This window comes from Ambystoma mexicanum, chromosome 7p (genome assembly GCF_040938575.1).
Source record: "Ambystoma mexicanum isolate Mex_15411 chromosome 7p, UKY_AmexF1_1, whole genome shotgun sequence".
Lineage (NCBI taxonomy): Eukaryota > Metazoa > Chordata > Amphibia > Caudata > Ambystomatidae > Ambystoma > Ambystoma mexicanum.
In genome coordinates, this window is record NC_090939.1 from 111,283,548 (window position 1) to 111,303,346 (window position 19,799).

At 48.0% G+C, this 19,799-nt stretch overlaps 1 protein-coding gene across 4 annotated transcripts in view; it reads right to left on the reverse strand.

Moving 5' to 3' along the window:
* ZBTB20 (zinc finger and BTB domain containing 20) overlaps positions 1–19,799 on the reverse strand; it is a 3,989,371-nt gene that overhangs the window by 485,846 nt on the left and 3,483,726 nt on the right. The window contains exon 1 of one of the 4 annotated variants that reach the window (XM_069635905.1): positions 13,676–13,947. The exons of the other annotated variants lie outside the window; for them this stretch is intronic. The gene's annotated coding sequence lies outside the window, so the exon portion shown is untranslated. Of the gene's footprint in view, positions 1–13,675; positions 13,948–19,799 lie in introns of those variants that run through there. 4 annotated transcript variants of the gene reach the window in all.

The following is a 19,799-nucleotide window of genomic DNA, read 5'->3' on the forward strand; positions in this document are numbered from 1 at the left end:
TCCATAGTGACAGGTGCATTCCTGCCAACAGCCGGAGGGATCCCGCAGCTCCAATAGTAGGACCTGACTTTTAGCCTGAGCAGCCCTGATTCAAAAGTATATAAGGGTGTGCTCTCACCACATGGTGGCAGATTAAAATCTAAACATAAGACATCTATTGTTGACATGGTGGCATCCGGGAATTTAAAATTATACTTGCAAAAAACGTTTTGTGTCAATTCATTGTCAGATTGGTTGATAGTAACTCATCTCACTGACTGGGCCTTATGTGTATGAGCCATCGGGACTGGATTTCACTCGAAACAACCATTTGAACTCAGACCAGGAACCTCCCGACCCCCGATTGAACTCTTGGTAGGCTTATCAATTTCTCCGTAGGATGGCAAATCTGTGCAGGAGGTGGCAGGGATCTGTGAGCCATGCAAGAACAATAAAGACTTCCCACCAGGATGGTAATTACTAGACACTCTTTAATGATGTGCAGAGAGGAGAAAGGACAGAATTAAAGAAACCAGCTGAGGAGCGCCCATCAACTGAATGGTCCTTGGATTCATCCAGGGATCCAACACTTTCTGTGCATCCTACCCACTTCCTGCAGACAAAGCACTTTGGGAGTGACATCACCTGGCAAAAGAGCCAGGTGATGTCAGGAGGTACAATCAGTCAGGAAGGCAGCCCTTGCAGCAATACACTGTGTCGGGAAGGCTATTTAAGGGAGCAAGACTACCCCTTCTTTTGAATCATCTTTGGGCTACAAAGAAGATTTCACCTGGAACTTTATTGGGATACCATCTGCCCCAAAGACCTCTTCGAGAGAGTTGAAGATAAAGACTCCCAAGAAGGGAGCGCTTGCTCAACCAATGCACGTGTACATTTGGGGTGACCGTCTCACTGGACAAGCCCTGTTTCTAGCTGAGAGCACTAGTACCCAGGAACCTGCTCCTGGGAGGTGACATCCCCTGCAGGTGCTCTCTGGTATCGTTCCTGGCTATGAAGTGCAGAACAATGATGTACCTTTTCCTTGTAGACTCTGAATGGTGTCCCCCAGAAATCACAAGACAAGAGACAGCGCTGGGCAGAGTTGCCCCACTTCAACCACTTTTGAGCCAGCTTGATCTCTTGAAGACACTTTTTGCACCACTACAGGCACCCGATTTGCCTTTGATATTTGTTGTTTTAATCCATTTTCGATCCATCTCATCACCAACTCGCCTAGTGCAAACCATCGATTGGCTGTCTGGAATGCCAACTCGACCTGCTGGAAGTAATTTTCTTGACTGTCAACTCAACCAAGTGGAAGCCATTGATTTGCTTGTATCAATCGCCAACTTCACCTGCTGAATGAACTAGTCTCTACCCATTTAGGTGCTGACTCGACCTGTTGAACCCAATGATCTCGACCTGTCACAACATAAACTCGACCTGCTCGAAGCCATTGACTTGACCCATCTCAACACTGCTGCCGTTAATTGCAGATGAGCACCTTGAATCCTGTAAACAACCTAAACTACCTATTGCTAGGCAGTAAGCCCAAATGCACTCCTACCGAATCTTCGTTCGGGAGTTAAATGTTGACTTTTAGTTGATCAATTGATACTCTCATGTGGAAAGAGTGTTAATTGAGTCTTGACTTTAACAAATTACAAAATAGAAAATAAATAACATCAATAAAGGATAAATCGGGCATGTAAGATCACTTATGTAACCAATTATACAGATCTGGTACTGACCAATACTTTTTGATACTTTTTAATAGACCTCTCAAGGTCTGTTTTTTCAAACAAATAAACAATGTACAAAAGAATTATTCAGACAATGGTGAAGCATCTAGGAATTCTCATTCCAATTAACAAACAGAGTATAACCTGGTTTGTAAAGGTATATAAATGTAACAAAAGCAGAAAGCAAGTAGCTCAAAGCTTAGCCTTATTATTCACATCCTGTAAATGTTCAAAGGGACATGTATACATTTCATTAACCAATTGTAAACCAGCGATATAAATTTAACAAACAGCAATAAGTTCACTCTTAGGGTTTTTGTATTGTGAAGTAACACCATTCAGGGAAGCCCCTTTTAATAGGTGACATAGGTAACCAACGCGTTTCGGATCGAATGATCCATCTTCAGGGTGGGGACTTCACTGTTCCTGTATGTAGTAGAGTAGTGATTGTTGTTTTAATCCATTTTCGATCCATCTCATCACCAACTCGCCTAGTGCAAACCATCGATTGGCTGTCTGGAATGCCAACTCGACCTGCTGGAAGTAATTTTCTTGACTGTCAACTCAACCAAGTGGAAGCCATTGATTTGCTTGTATCAATCGCCAACTTCACCTGCTGAATGAACTAGTCTCTACCCATTTAGGTGCTGACTCGACCTGTTGAACCCAATGATCTCGACCTGTCACAACATAAACTCGACCTGCTCGAAGCCATTGACTTGACCCATCTCAACACTGCTGCCGTTAATTGCAGATGAGCACCTTGAATCCTGTCTCAATGCTGTTAAGCCTCAATAACAAGGGGAAAAAGTATTTCAAGTTGTTCTTTCTCCCTGGCCAGCCTTAAAGGGCTCTAGTGACATGTAAGACATAATTGATTACATTTTTAAAGATCTTTTTTCCAGGGAACTTGACTTTGCTGCTGAACATATTGTCTGTGCAACCCTGTCTTCAGACTCGGAGTGCCCCCTTTCTTGACAGGTCTGAACATTCTTTGCATTATATTACAGGGGTGGGTTCTTGATTGGCGCGTTTGTATTTTCAGTCTAATTATACTTTCCTACTTTCAAAGGAGCTTGGTTGGACATTCTTACATTTTGATACCACAGTACTATGGATGTTTCGACTTCGTCTGTGCTAGCTCCCATCCCCTCTGAAGAGTATGGCCTGTCCTTGGCCCATGCTATCATAAGAGGTGGAAAAACATTGACACAATGGCAACATATAACTATGTTGCTATAGTCTCCCAAGGGGATTATCAAGGAGGCATAACTCTAATTAGTACCCGGCACGCACGGCTGAACAGGAATACTGTGTGGTGATTGGCTCATTTGCAAGCCATACCACACGGTATTCCCGTCCACGCTGTGCATGCCTGCTACTCTGTTCCCGGCGAGGTGCGTGGCTAACCCTCAGCCAATGAGGAGGCTCGAAACGGGGAAATCCCCGTTCCGAGCCTCCTCATGGCTGGAGGCTTCCTTTGTCCCCCGCCGGGGACGCAGGTAAGATTTTTTTTTTCCCCAGCCTTTCCTCCCTCCTCCCTTCCCACCCCCCTTACCTTCTATCCCGCGATCTCCAGGGGGGGGACGATGGAAACCTCCAGCCGTGTGGAGCCTCGGAGCGGGGCCATCCCCACTCCAAGCCTCCACACGGCTGGAGGATTCCATCGTCCCCCGTCGGAGAACGCGGTACGTTTTTTTAATTTATTTTTTTTCTTCCTCACCATCCCCTCCCGACCCCACTTACCTTCTTTTTTCTCCTGGTCTTGGAAGCGAACGCGCTGGGAACACATCTGTTCCCAGCACGTCCGCTCCCGATGGCCCCCATGGAAAGGGAAAACGGACTATGTTCTCCCTTTCCATGGCGGCGGCCATTTTTTTTGCCGTTTATTTCATTTTATTTTTTTTCTGTTCCGAAACGTGTTTCGGAATAGAAAAAAAAGCAATTAGTACCCCGGTCTAACGGGCCGGGGTACTAATGGCAATAAGCCACTCGGTGGCGGGCCAAAACGCGCCCTGAGGTAATGCCCCCGGGGCACCGTTAAGGCCCGAGCGCCCCGGGGGCATTACCTGGGGCGGTATTGGCCCACCACCTCGTGGCTTATTGCCACAATATTAACCCTTAAAGGCAATGCACTTGGATAACAAAATGTATGGTCTCATGTCGCGTCTTGAAACACTTGTGTATAGGTGCGTTATAAAAGCCATATCATATCATATTGTAATCCTTTTGGGTGTTGCGATAGGGGGACCCATCTACACGCATGCCAAACCTTGTGGTTGTGAACATAGCTTGGTTAGCTTAATTGACAGTTACCAATCTGTGTCAATTACCCCACTCTATTACACTGATCATAACAAATCAATGTATATCACTTCTATTGCTCAATTAAAAACTCGTGGGCATGGCATCCATGAGTCCTTTTCCACCCCAGCAGGGTCTCCTCCATGGACTTCATGGTCTACATTCCTCTAGCTCCAAGTTCATTGCTGCCCCCGTATTTGGACAAAGGTTATGCTTCATAATGTACGCTTTGTATTGTATGCCAGCACCTTCCTTGATTTGGTAACTTTGTGGCAAACTCTTTGTTGTTGTAGGTGAAACACAGTCAGAAACTTCAAGTGATATTGTAGCCAAAGATGACCTCCGCTAAATGGTCATTCAAAATCCTGACCATAACCTAATCCATCTGAAGTTCTGCGGATGCTCTGGAGACCCTCATGGTCGCACCCTTCAGATGCAAGTTCTGGGATCTGCAGGAGATGATACGTGGGAAATCCTGACCATAGCCTTATCCATCTGAAGTTCTGCGGATGCTCTGGAGACCCTCATGGTCGCACCCTTCAGATGCAAGTTCTAGGATCTGCAGGAGATGATACGTGGGAAATCCTGACCATAGCCTTATCCATCTGAAGTTCTGCAGAGGGTCTGGAGGCCCTCATGGTCGCACCCTTCAAATGCAAGTTCTAGGATCTGCAGGAGATGATACGTGGGAGATCCTGACCTTAGCCTTATCCATCTGAAGTTCTGCGGATGCTCTGGAGACCCTCATGGTCGCACCCTTCAGATGCAAGTTCTGGGATCTGCAGGAGATGATACGTGGGAAATCCTGACCATAGCCTTATCCATCTGAAGTTCTGCAGATGGTCTGGAGGCCCTCATGGTCGCACCCTTCAAATGCAAGTTCTAGGATCTGCAGGAGATGATACGTGGGAGATCCTGACCTTAGCCTTATCCATCTGAAGTTCTGCGGATGCTCTGGAGACCCTCATGGTCGCACCCTTCAGATGCAAGTTCTGGGATCTGCAGGAGATGATACGTGGGAAATCCTGACCATAGCCTTATCCATCTGAAGTTCTGCGGATGCTCTGGAGACCCTCATGGTCGCACCCTTCAGATGCAAGTTCTGGGATCTGCAGGAGATGATACGTGGGAAATCCTGACCATAGCCTTATCCATCTGAGGTTCTGCGGATGCTCTGGAGGCCCTCATGGTCGCACCCTTCAGATGCAAGTTCTGGGATCTGCGGGAGATGATATGTGGGCGCTCCTCTCTTTTGTGTTTTGGTGTGGTTGTCACTCTGCCCTCTGGATGACGAAGGCATGGACACTTGCCAGATAAAAGTATGTCTCAATTGGCACGCACACAAAATCGTCAAGATTGGGACCCCTATCTACGTCTCCGGAAAGGCGGATGTTTCCGGAAGAATAATTCTCTGGCTCATCTGTCTTGGCGGAGAGCTGTTGAATCTCTCTGACAGTGGTGTGCAGTAGAGAGGCCCTTGTCTCATAGCTTTCCTCTACTTTTACCATTTTGGATCCGGTGGTCCCGATGACTAATGCACTTCATTGGCGGTGGTAGAAAAAGCCCGTAGGCATCCAATGGGTGGGGGATGATACAGCTTCAAAGGTGGGGGCCAATGCTGTTTTGAGCATCTTTTCAGACATGGGTAGCTTTGTCCACAGCCTGAAACTACCTGCCATGTGTCTGAGTGCTGTGGCTGTCCCATTCATTTGTCGATTTGCAGCCGCTGAGAGCACCGTCATCGCGACAATGAACTCCATCTGCATGCAGGTGTAGAACAGGTGAGAAGTTAAACTGCTGGATCGTGCAAGCCGTGAGATTCATAGGACTCAAGGATCTGTGATTTAATTTTTATTCCCAATTGCCTCCATTATTTCAGTCACTGGCACTCATCCAAGATTGTGCAAAGAAAGGTTCTGGGAACCCGCGTACTGCAACCTTCTCGGCCTGGCATTCAAGGATGGCAGGGTATTGCACCATGCAGCCTTCTCCCCATCCATTGCGTTCAAGTGGCACGTGCCTCATGTGGCAGAGACCGGGGAGCAGCCCCGATAAGTGAAGCAGCGGCAAAGGATTCCAGACGATAGTGCGGGATGGGCCATCAGACTCCTGCAGAACCCTTGCACACTCAACGATCCCTGCCCAGGGAAAGGTAAAGTGGTCGGCAACATCAAATCTACCCGCCGTCAATTCCGAGGCCATCTTGAAGGGCGTGGCCTCCTGTAGCAGAGTGACTGCTCTTACAGCTTACACCGTGGCTTGGGTCCATCTTAACTACTGCCACAGTTCATCTATATATATTATTCAGAAATACATGTATCAAAAATGCCTGTCACAAAAACCACTCTCAACTGTAATCAACATAAGCACTTGACCTACAGCTCCACCGAGAATTGTCGCTTCAACTCACGTTTCTGGACAATGGCTCATTAGAACCCTGGGTCCATGGCACACCAATGAGACTGAAGAAGGCATGGGATCTACCCGGTGATACAGACATAATATGCTCTGTGCTTTCAAGTGCCAAGGCCTCTCACAGGACATGGCTGTGAGTGAAAAGTGAAAGGCGCGCTTTTGTTGGAGTCCGTCCTCAGTTTTCATGATGCTCTGGACACTACTTTGAGCTTTCTTTCCCCCTGTACAGTATAAACTGAAAACAACTTGAATCAATACAGTTTGCTTCCTTTTTCTCTGGCATCCATGCTGTGTGCACCGTCCGTGGGTCCGTTCTGCTGGCAAGGGTGCCACTAGACTAAAAGGGGTGTTTTAACCCTTCCAATTTTGAGGGCAGTACCAACTTTAGAGACTGTGGGGGGGGACTAACTTACCTGTGTGGGCAAATCTAACTTCTTTACACATTCTAATGAGACAATTCCTGTTCAGCTTGAATGTTACAAGCAGTTAACTCTCTCCTTCGGGTCTGAACCCACACACTTAAAGTGTGCTGTGGGAATGAGCTGCCTCCTGTCGCCTCTACCTTTCCAGTGACTCCCCTGACGTGCAAGTATTAACACCCCATCACAATTTTAATTGCCTAAAAACGTATGCCTAGCAAGGCAGTTGCTAACAATTAAATGCTTTACATTCGTGAAAGTGCTTTGAAGCACCTGTGTATAAGCGCTTTATAAATAAACTATAAATAAATTGCCCGACATTTGTTAACTGTGCAGCCACAGGCACTGTTTGTGTCTTGTCCTGTCCTGCCACGGCTCTGCAGGTCACCCCAGTAAAGTCAGTGTAACCCAACATTTCGTGGGGTCAGAAGCCCAATCTGCCCGATGGTCGTTGTGCCACTGTCTGTTGGTGTGTATTGTACCTTACTATCCTGCGGATGCACGCTCAAGCATCACCACGGTGCCGTTGCCAATAATGGCGCCAAGGGGCTCTGCCAATGAGTTCAGCTTTCCTGGGATGCCCTACTTCAAAGACAGGCGACCATATTATACAAGTACTGATTAAAAGGCGTTCGTTCGCACCGTAGTACCAGTGTAATGGCCAGTAGTGGCAGCTGGATGGGGACCGGGGCTGGCTGTATGGCACGGCAATGCCAGGAAGCACCCCAGGGCGCCACATGCAATACAGTGGCCCTGCAATGCCCCTAGAAACATTACATGAGACCCCGCTGCTGGCAAAGGAAAGTACAAAACAGCAGAAATCCCTGCATGAGCACAATTAGGAGGTCCTCCCGCTGCTCCCCAGTTCTCTTCCCAGCCGAGCTAAGATAGTTAAAATGGCCATTCTCTTTAATATGCAATATGGCTGTTGCCCTATGTTTTGAGAGGAGCTGGCGGCACTGCTCCCCTTCTACGGAGGTCATTTAGGGGTCGCACCTGCAACCCCTGAGGATTCCCTTGCTCCCCCTGTGGTCTCCCTTGCTACCCCAAAAAAATAATTAAACCAAAAAAACACTTTAAAAAAAATAATAAAAAAAAAAAAAAAAATATATATATATATATATATATATATATATATATATATATATATATATATATTATATATATATATGGCAGCATGCAGCTCTTTGTTTCTCGAGTGGTGGTTTTCTGATAGCTATAGCTTGTAAGATAGCTCCGTGGGTTGAGTGCTCACTGCTGCAATGTGTGTGTGATCTGCAGGCTGCAGGGTCGACCCCCGGCAAAATGGTCAACTCAGCCTTTTATCCTGCTGAGGTTGATAAATAAGTACCAACACAGGTTGGGTGATATTGTATGTATATTTGTTTTATATGAAGCGCTTATGCATAAGTGCTATATGTTAATGTTCATGTTAAAGGATATTTGTACCGTGCACTATCACCACCGTAGAGGTCCCCAGGCACTCTATATATATATGATAAAACATTATTATCGTTTGGCTTTGGACGTCTGCTTGCATTCACAGTAATTTGGTAATATCGCCTATACGCACCGGTATCAACGACACATATGGTGATCGATTCTTGTATGAAATGTATATCACTTTACAGTGATATCGTAACCATATTTTTCGCAGTGTACCTAGAAACAATGCTATGTGATGCCACTTCCTGTTTTGTCAAGGTGAAAGGTCATGTTCCACCGCTTCCCGTGATGTCACTTCTGGGTGGGGTCAAATGACATCACTTCCTGTGACGCTATTGGGGGGGGTCAATGGTCGAGTGATGTCACTTCCGCCACCCCTGGCATTTTGGTGAAATGACATCCCTCTCCCCTTCTCACGTTAGCACACTTGTTCTGCTATAATTTTAGGGGGCTCCTGTCCCCTCTCCTACTTTAAGCACACTTGAACTCCTCTGTTTAGGGCAGGGGTCTGCAACCTTTGGCTCTCTAAATCATTTGGACTACAACTCCCATCAACCCTAACCAGCATAGTCAATGGTGAAGAAACTTGGGAGTCTTAGTGCAACACATCCGTAGAACCAGAGATGTCAGAGCCATATTTAAGGGGTCCCGCTACATCCCCTTCCCTCTTCGCACAGTTGTACTTAATGGTTGACAAGGGTCCCACTGGCTCCCTCCTCCTATCAGCACAGGGGCCATATTCCACACTGTATTAATGTTGTGCAATCTAGCAAAGGGAAAAAGGTTGCAATGCTGTACAGAGAGCCTTTTACCAAAGCACTGCCAAGACCTTGTGTTTACAGTAAGAGGGGGCAGCGGGATCGGCTGGCAGCTGAGGCACTATATTGTGCACCTGTAATTGCCAGGAACGCCTCCATTGGTACATTCTGACACCCATGTGGGCAAAACGTCCTGTTAAAGAAGGCGCTCTCCCGGTGAGCACCTCCGTCTCATTACTTCTTACAAAGGGCTTCGTAACCTTTTCTCTCTTATAAGGCTGCTGAAGACCAGCACAGGGCGGCCCACATGCCTCCCCCAAATTATGGGCCCCAAAACAACTCTTCTGTACACTGTGATCTTTGTGGCATGACCTGAAAGACGCTAGGCCTCGAGGCTCCCAGGTACATTGTGAATGGGTGGAGTCCTTGTGCATTGTTGTCTTTTAAATACCAGGGAAGGTTCGTCGCCCAAGCTCTAGAAAAGACCATGAAATATTATTTAAACCAATACATGTTTGTACGAAAATATACACTGCTATCCCACGACAGGCCTTCCATACGTGGGCAGGTCAGGTCATCTCGTGAGCTAGGCACACTATGAACTGTTATTATGGAGCGTGGCTCCTCTTCTTCTGTCTGCACCTTTTGGTTAACAGTTTGTTCTTTTTTTAGTAGACACGTGGTGGCCAACTGGCCCCATATCCTCTGGGTCACCTTCAGCAAGTCTGTCTCTTGAAGCATAAAGGCTTTGGATTCTGGGACTTTTGGAAGATGACTGGTGACTTGGTGGTACTGGGGGTTAATTGGCAACTCGGTAAGAGATCAACATTCAAATGTAAACACTATCTGAGACCAGAATGGAAGACACCACCAACAATCCAGCACCATCCAAGGATAACGAGACATGTTTTTGGGCCATGGACGATTATTGATTGTAGGCCTGGATTATGGGTATCTGTCACCAGGCACTGTCTCCCACTTTGTCCCGGGAGGATAGCTCAGCGGCAACATGCTCGCCTTGGAAGCAAGACGACACGAAGCAACACAGGTTCGATCCCCGGGTCCGCGCTTCGAAACCTCTGGGTATTTAAGCATGTTATAAATACGCAACTAAGACAAAAAACAATTACGCAACTAAAAAACAAACAATTCCTGCAACAGTGCCTCGATGCCTGCGGGCTGTGTGAGCGCTTTAAAAATGCATAAATAAATAAAAGCACTGAAGGACGGCACTGAAGAAGCACGGCTCCAATGCTTCCCAGCACGGATGGCTCGGCGAGGAAACGTGCCCAAACGATCTGAATTGGGGATGTTTTATCGGAATCGCAGCCGTCACATTGGGGTGCGCCGGCAATGGCCTGTCTGCTCAAACAAAAAGCTTTGGCATTGTTCTCGCCCTGCCGGAGCGCTTTGAAACACCTCACTTGTGTATAGGCACTTTACAAATAAACATTACCATACCATACATGGACCAATTTAGCACGCCACTTACAATTCAGTGGACATTTTCCCTTTGTGAAGTACTTTGCAGGGATGAAGTGAGGTGCGCTGATGTTTGAAGCCTCTGCAAACCCCCCAAAGAGTTCACTTTAGATAACAGAACCGAACATTCGCTTGTGTGTAAAGTGGTGGAGGGTTGGGCATGGGTGAGATTCGGTCTGAATGAGTCGGTGCTGGTACTGTCCCCGTGTGTACCACATAACATGACTTACAGTTCACACAGGCATGCACCACAAGTGGAATTATCTCAATATCAGGTGGGCGGTCACCAGTAATATGTCTACACATAGGTTTATGCAAAAAAGGCACCATGTACTTCGAAAACTTAAAATGACTAAATAAGGAGGTAGCAAGAACACTTATTGCAAACCACGAGTAAAATCATTAAATAAATAAATTTAATTAGAAAACAGAGCCAGTCCCCACAACCACCTTAGAAACAGGCATGTACCCCAAACATTGCCCCAGTGATCCTATGCACAGGGAAGTACCCCCGCCCCGCTATAAAGAGGCGAATGCCCCTAGCATCACCTACAAGCAGCCCTCGTTCACCTACAAACCTCAAAGTTAAACAAAAACAAAAAAACACTGCAAAGTTCAAGAAACACCAAGGCCCATGCTCGGAGCACAGTGCACGCCCAACCCAACGCGGAGAGACCGCGCTGCACGGAGTGCAGGGCCAACTGGGGCACAATAAAAGGAGTACGCTTTCATCCAAACATCTGCCCCAAAAGATGGACTCCCACAGCCGTGCCAGGCATCCGTCCAAACATCTGCCCCAAAGGATGGACTCCCACAGCCGTGCCAGGCATCCGTCCAAACATCTGCCCCAAAGGATGGACTCCCACAGCCGTGCCAGGCATCCGTCCAAACATCTGCCCCAAAGGATGGACTCCCACAGCCGTGACAGGCATCCGTCCAAACATCTGCCCCAAAGGATGGACTCCCACAGCCGTGCCAGGCATCCGTCCAAACATCTGCCCCAAAGGATGGACTCCCACAGCCGTGCCAGGGATCCGCACACAGCTGCCATGTTTCTTCGAGGACGGCCACCCTGCCTGCCTTTCTGCTAACCAGGTGGCAATGGGGTTGGAGACACACTACGACATCAAATAAATTAAAAAAAAGTCAGAGGGAGTGCACGTCTGCCATGCTTTCATATTGCAATATTACACGAGGAGAAATAATATGTCGAACCAACCAGTACATCTACTGAGTGAGAAATGAACTTAGTGGCCACCACGAATCAAGCAGGGAAAGGAAAGTTTGTGACGCTCCAGGAGCCTGACGTACACGGAAAGACTGTTGGGTGCCACATGCACCGTTTACAGCAGTTTTTGGTTGCACACTTTTGGTAGAAAGCAGTCTCGACGTACTGTGCCCTCCGTGGTCCCTGCTCGCCCTCTCCCTCCTGGCGCCTCCAGACTCACCCAGCATGAAATGCCTGCGCCCCGTCTCTTTAACATATCGTGCACCGTGTGCGTGTGTCCCTGTGGTGTGGCACAATAGGGTGTGTAATTAAGAGACGGGGAAGGGGGAGCAGGGGGCGGGTCGTCATCGCATGACACAAGATTAGAGGAGACATTTCACGGCCTGAGGCGGCAGGACCCTGAGATTCAAGCGCCGGGGGGAAAGTGCAGAAGACACAACATATCGTGACCCGTTTATAGCGTGCAAAATAGGAAATGGTTCTCCCCCCACAACCCACCCACCCACTTCCCCGCTGTCACCGTCTTCGTGTGAGGACAAGACCCCACCAAACGACCTGTTTCCGGGCGCGCACTTTCTTGAAAGGCGCCGGTTTCACTTTCATCCCGCTTGCAACAGATGGAGTGGTGCCCAGTTCGGCGGGGTCATTAGTCCGTTATTCATCTAAAGGGGCACAGCACCGACGCCCCACCCCCCTGTAAAGTACTCCTGCCCCCCCCACCCCCCCCCCCCACACACACACCGTTCTGCTCCGCCCGATATACTAAGTACAAAGGTACGCGGAATCCATGGGCGGCAGTTGTGGGCAATTCATGAATTCACCGCTGTTTCTTCAGAAAAATCAGCAGTGGTGTTAAGTGCAAGTCAAGCGCAAGCTTCAGAGCCGAGGTGGTCCAGTGGAGGCAGACATCCCCAGAACCCGCGCTCTGCTGTCCCTCGAGATGCAAACCACTCCCTGGCGTTATAAGTTATAGTTCCATACGGACGGCGCATGCAATATCAAGCAGCCGCTCAAAGCCATGGCGCTTTCAATAAAAAATAAATAAAAAAAGATTCGGGGAGTCCATCACTGCACTTGCGTATTAACATGTTTCCATGAAGCGCGTGTTCCCGGCAAAGTAACCCCTTAAAAAGCAGCGTTAGTCCTAGCACGTTTTGGCATCCTAATTTGCCGCCCCCAGCCCCGGCCCCCACGTCCCCACCCCAGCTCAACGTTTGTATCCATCGGGATCCCTATGCCATTTTCGGAAACGGCCGTGGTCCCTTACAATTTAAAGGGGTTTAAAGGGGAACAAAATAACCCAATAGTCTTGTTTTGCAGGAGATTGGGGGGGGGGGGTAGTACGCTATGTGAAAGAGCACTTAACGGGGTCCCTAACTCCCAGAGACGGGCATATGCAGGTGTCCGAGCAGGAATGCAGACATAAGGCAGTGGGCGCCAGGAGCAGGGCAGTCCCTGCGTGTCTGGCAGCACCTTCTGAATTTAAGGGCAAACCCTCAGCACTAGGTTGGAAACTTTCGAGGCTTAAGGGCATGGCAAGGAATAAAAGGCGTTGCCACCGTCAGTTTTAAGGCGCCCCGGGACGCGGTGTTCACCCACAGCACGTTCCCGTGATTAGAATGTGTGTTTGCGATTATTCAAGCGCCTTCGGGGAATGGCAGGGTGAAAGGGTAGGGGGTCGCACCCCTGGGGGAGGGGGGGAATGGGCGTGGCAGTCCTGGCGTGTGCTACATGCCAGGCGAATCCAGAAGGACGGGGGCTCTGAATAAGAACACAAAAGCACACCAATGAAAGGCTACGCTCGAGAAAAAAATAAAAACTTTTAAAATTGCAATCGGAACGTACATGCCAACATTTGGGAAGCGCACAGGGTTGGTGGTAGCATTTTAATTTCCCACTTACTTGCACTGGAGTTCAGGATATTTTGTGGAAAAAAAGTTTAAGAAATCTAAAGGTTATTGGCAAAAAGGGCGCATCCTTCCCAAGCAGGCAGAATTGGCAGGCATGTGTGAGCCACCTAGTCTCCTAGGCGGCGACACAGCCCCTGCCCCTGTCCCTCCCCAAAATCCAGGGAAATCAAGGTACAGCTCGCAGCCGACATTTCGCCTCCCCTCCGCCGGCAGCACCCTGGGCCCCCACCTCCATCCTGTTTTTTTGGGGTAAAGAACTCTTTGTTCTCCTGTGAAAAATGCTGTGGATGGAGAGAGAGAAAATGGGCAGCGACTCCCTGAGACAAGTGCAGAACACTTGGGAGGCTGGAGGCTGGCCGGGCGCCAGCATCCCTCCCGCTGTCTGCCGAGGAGAGGGAGCGAGTCAGGGGAAGGGCGAGAGCAGCGCCCAGCCACCCCCTGGCAGGGCGGGGGGGGGACTCTAGTCTAAACTGGCGGTCAAGCGGCAGCAGGCTCCGGCTGCCCACACGCACCTGCAGGCAGAGGTGAGCCGGGGTAGCCGCCCCCCTGCCTGCTGGGGCAGCAGCACTGGCAGTCTGGCGCGCGCGCACACACACACACACACACCCCCTCCTCTCCATGCTGCCCTGCCAGGGGAGTGGACATCTTCACCAAAAGAGACCTATCCTGCCCCCTCTCCCGCCGGCGCGAGCAGACTGCACCCCTCCGCACACCCCCACCCCCTGCAGGAACCACCTCTGCTAAGGGGGGGGCGTAGGGGGGTCGGTGGCATGCCTCATACCTGCTGCGAGTGCTAATCGGCGCAGACCAGGACCTCTGCCTTCTTTCCAAGGTTTCCTTCCAAAAAAATATTTAGTGCCTCCTCCACTCCCTCTTGCAAGGGGGGGGGGGGGGCGCCAGGGGGGGAAGCTCCTTTGTCACACTCTCTTCCCAAGTCCCGAGACTTCTTTTTTTTACCCCCCCCCCAAAAAAAAATATGGCTCCAGAGCTGCTCCTACACTTGATATTGATTCTAGGCGGCTCTCTCCCCCACCCCCCCCCCCCCCGCTCCTGTCTCTGTCTCTTCTGAGTGGTCTATTGATAAGTCCCCAGAGGCCCTGGGTCAGCCTGCCCGCAGGAAAGCAGACACAATGCACAAATCCGCGAGTGCCATTCTGCCATCAGCAAGCAGACCACGTTTAGGTGGTGCCGGGGAGGGAGGGGGCGCCGTGGAGACACAGTGTGAGAAGAAGGAGGGGGAAAAAAAGACTGATTGCAACAGAAGGGAGGGAGAGTGAGAGCCGCCAGGGAGGGAGAGAGGGAGACGGAGCGACACCGCCAGTCAGGTTCATCATCCCCACTTTAATTAGCTGCTCAGCTCAGACATAAAACTATTGTCTTTGAATGATCTGTCAGCGGGCTCGGCTGCACCAAAGGCGAAGAGCGAATTGCAATAACAACACACACACAAAAAGGGGGCTCTTGGCCGGAGCCCGGACTGACGGGGTGTTTTTTCCCCGCACAGAAACTTGCAAGCGAGCAAAACAACAAAAAAAAAAGTATACCCATTGGGGTGGGGGTGGGCGTGGAGGGATGTCTATTCGCACCACACACACATACACACACACACAGCCGCGCGGAGAGACAGACAGGTGCGTCAGCCGACAGGCAGACGTCACGCGTGACAGGCAGCCCGCCCGCCCGTGAGCGCGCACAGGCGCGCGCGGCGGTGAAAGTTCAGGATCTGACAAGGAAGGCAGAGGCGCGCATCCTCCCCGCGTGTCCTCAGATGCTCCACGCCGAGGGGGAGAAAAAAAAAAAAGAGGAAGAGGCCGCGGTTTTGCTAATTGAAAACATTCTGTACGTTTGGGGGGAGTGCGCCTCGCCCTGGTATCACTGGCTTCCTGGCGCTACCTCCAAGGTACGGGCACATTCAGGTGTGTGCAGTGTTGTCTAAGGGGGAAAAGCAGGTGACAGGTAATGGAAAATGCCTGCCAGAAAGGCCGACTATCTCACACTTAAAACAGAATAGTTCAACACATATCATCGACAAAATGGAATGGTCGAAAATGAGATTTGTATATTAATGATGTTCGGTGGCCCGTGGGGCACGTTCTATATATGCCAATGGGACCGATACAGCCACAGACAACCAGGGGACCCCTGATCAGCTGGGGGCTCTTTAGTGTGACTCCATGCCCCAGCGTTTGCTTTTATTTACTTTAGCTTTACTCCAGTTCTTTTTTTTCCTTTGAAGTGCACAAACAATACACATTCCAGAAATTACTGCATGGAGAAATCCGAGGGAGAAATGCAGGCCCCAGACTGGGACATGGTGGCACTGGGGATAAGGAGTCACCTGCCACCTCATGACCCGCAAAGGCAGCCCATGGGGGGAAAAAAAACTCTGTATGCACAGGCGGAAGCCATCCACATAAAGAACACAAGCTAGCATAAGGTTCTGAAAAATAGACCAAGACGCAAACATCGAATAAGCTTTCTTGACAAAACGACCAATACATTGAATTTGACAGAAAGGCTTCCCTTGACCCTCACAAAAAGATCACCGTGGTGATGTACGTAGGGGGAATACCCAGGGGTCAAGAATGCCATGGCGATTTTTAACATTTTGGTATTTCAACCAGCAAAGAGATTTCATAGCATTGTAGACACATTTGTCGAATCCACAAAGTTGGGAAAGACACACAAGAACTATGCGAAAGACAGGGAAACCATGTTTGGTAAACCGTCAGGATAGTTCTCAAATAAGTGGCAATGTATTGCTGAGTGAGGTTACAATCAAAAATATCAGCACGGCTAAGAATGAGCATGAAATAGCTGCATGATCAGAGCACCAGTCGAGGGACCACGTGGGTGGATTGTGTCTGCCCACTTATTTCTGAGGGTGGAAGCCCCGCTGTGCGTTTTCAAATAATATTAAAGAAACCTTCTTCCCCCACTTAAACAGTGCCGTGACCAGGATGCGAACCCAGGTTGCGCGGCTAAGAGGCCGACCTGTGCGGTACAATCATAGGCCCCAAACTGAATGTCCCTTTCAACATGAAAAGCAGGATTTTTAAACCATGACACAAAAAACGGCTTTGCATGTGTGCCTCCAAGTGAAATCTGAAGGGCCATGTGGAAAAGACCTACCTGTCACTGCCATAGGAAAAGCAGCATTTTAATCCACAAATGAAGAAGGAATTCAAAGGTCCCTTTCACATGAAAAACTGAATGTAAACACCGACACAAAAACAGCTTTGCATGTGTGTTTGCAGTTGAACTGGGAAAAAGGTACCCCTGCTATCATAAAAATGTCAGGAAAAAAGACGTGCCTGTTGACAAAAAGTGATGTATATTATGTTTCACATACAAAATCCCAGCAAACATTTGAAAAGAACAGCCCATTTGGTTTCCATAAAAAAAGCTTCTATAGGCCAGAGGCAAACCCTTTTGATGGCTGTGGGACACATGACACAAAGAACTCCCCCACTGGAAGGCTGGCATCCTAGTGTTTACAACAGCAATAGCATGTGTTGAAAGATGTGGAAAACCAAGTGTCCTTTAGACTGACCTGTCTCTGCTGGACCATTTCCCTTTGTGATACATGACTAGAATGTAGACAGTAGGTGTGAAGACAGGGATACAATTAAGGGAGACTGAAACTTCAACTTCAAAGAGCAGACAACCAACATCAAAGAGACTCATAAAAAGAAACTTTGCCCAGAGAGACAAATGGCTGGATGAAGAAGAGGTCCGATTTGTTAAACATGCAGACTCAAAATTAATTTAAAATGACTATTATAACTTAGGCCTTTTTCCCCAGCAACCATAAATTAGATTTTTTTAATTTATGTGTCATTTTTGATGTAATTTTCAGGCAATTGTGGAGATATAAAATTCACCCACCTGCAACTCAGGTAACTGTAATGGCCATCTAAATTGTGTTTCTGGCTGATCTGAAAATGTTCCAAATGTGAGAGTTGGTGAACGGGTGGAGCATAAAATTAGGAATATGGGTAACACATTACATGTTCCCAACTATTACGCTTTTGGTAAAAACGGCGGAAAATTGCCACATGGCCATGCAACATGATGCTGCAGACATGGCTGTCGTCCCCATCATTAGCTGAATCAGAAAATCAGAAAATATGTATTATAGCAGTTGCAAGTAAAATTATGAAGTTTTGCTAGATTTTTTCCAAATTTGACATGAGAACAGACAGCGATTGTAAATGAAGCTGCCATTTATCTGCTCCAGACTCTTAAACCAATCCATTGGGATGAGCTGGAGCAGGGAGGAGAAAGAAGGATAACTGTCCAATCCTAGTGCAAGAACTCTTGCACGGTACTCCCCCAAGATTGTAAACTTTATGGTCTCATCGCCGATATAGAAGGCGGAATGCACTAAGAGGAAGGACAGAGCTGTTGAAATTTACCATCAGGAGGGCTGCTGAAACTTACCATCTTACAGCTGCCAGGAAACAGCAGAGGAGATTGCTGAGAGTGTATCTGGGTGGAGCTGCCTATTTCTATTTCTAGGAAGGCCTAAAAGCTGACTGGATCCTATGGTGGAGAGCGAGAGTGTCCTCACATGCAATAGCTTTCCTGAACGTTAAACACAGGCTTTCTATGTAAGTAGAACTGAGCCCTGGGAAATCAAAGGTGGGGGAGTCTGCTTGCCTTAAAACCTTTCACTTTATAGTGGGCCGGGGGCAAAACAGTGTAGTTCCTTAGCCTATGTAACTAAAAATATGAATTTAATTACTTCCCCATTTGGTAGAACACTACGAGGTGATTTCTTTTTATATTAGAAATTAACAAAGCTCACTCCCTAGTGTGCGCTGAAAAACGATAGCCTATAATTTAATTGGGTAATCCTTTTTGTCCTGTTGACCCCGACTTCTTTAAGGAGGAGGGGTGTGTTTGTTCTTAAATCAGTCCAATCTTCTCGTCCAAATGTCCCCTAACACAGGCCTTTCAGTGGAGGAGGGGAGGGGTCTAAAATATAAAATTCGAAAACCTTTCAAATTTTTCTGTCAGACCATAGCAGGGGTCTGAAAAAGAAACCGCTAAATCAACCTGTGTTTATTTTAAAACAAAAGTGTGGGCAAAATAATAAGCGTCATAAGCATTTGCACAAATTTGCAAAAATAAACTGCAAGCTTTTTAAGCACGCAGGAAAATCGAAATTGCACAGCACTACATCTATACATTGTGTTAACTAACCAGCGCCAATGATTTTCTTGAATTGAAATTGGGATCAAGTATTGTGATTTGTTTTTTTTTCTCAACTAATTTGTATAATTTATTTGTGTACCAAGAAGTTAATGGCAAGCCACAAAGAAGGTGGCATGTGTAGTTTGTGCGATTATTCTTAACATCTCATTCAAATAAACAAATCTATTTCCTGTACACTGGCCTGGTTCTTGGATCAGTGGGCATTAGGGGGAAAGATACAAGGGATGTTAGAGGAATTGGAGATAGAGCTGAATAACAAAATCCATTAAACATTTTGTTGCATGACACCTTGAATGGGGAGGGAAGGATCTCTTGAGGGTGGCCTCTCAATAAACCGTTACAGACCACACAAATTGCTCATCACAATAGGTGAAATATCTTTCAAGAGAGGGTCCCTGGGATGCCCCTCCTCGCCCCCATGAACATGACGGTCCGAAGAGTCAAAAACGCACAAAGTCACTCACTATTCAGCCAGGCCCCAGGAGGACCAGTGACCGACACGTATGCAGAGAGATATTCTCTCAGACAGTCATTCCAACCTTATCCAGTGAATGTCTTTATGGATACAGGTGCTTCAACATTGGTCATGACCCAAACGCCTCAATGGATGATCTTGACTAATGCAGAGAAATCACTGTGCGGGTGTCATTAGTGACACCACAACATAGCCACGTTAGTCACGAAGCACACTCACAGCCATGCACAACGTTATACAAACAAACACTCGTATACACAAAGAGCATGCTTCCACAGTTCTGTAGAGGACAGATACATATACATGCTGTCAAAAGTTTTTATAATTTTCCTCATTAGCCAAGTGCAGAAACGCTGAATGCAAGGCAACAAAGAGATGCAGAGCAAGCTTGCAGATGCTTATGGCAACTAATCCTATGGAA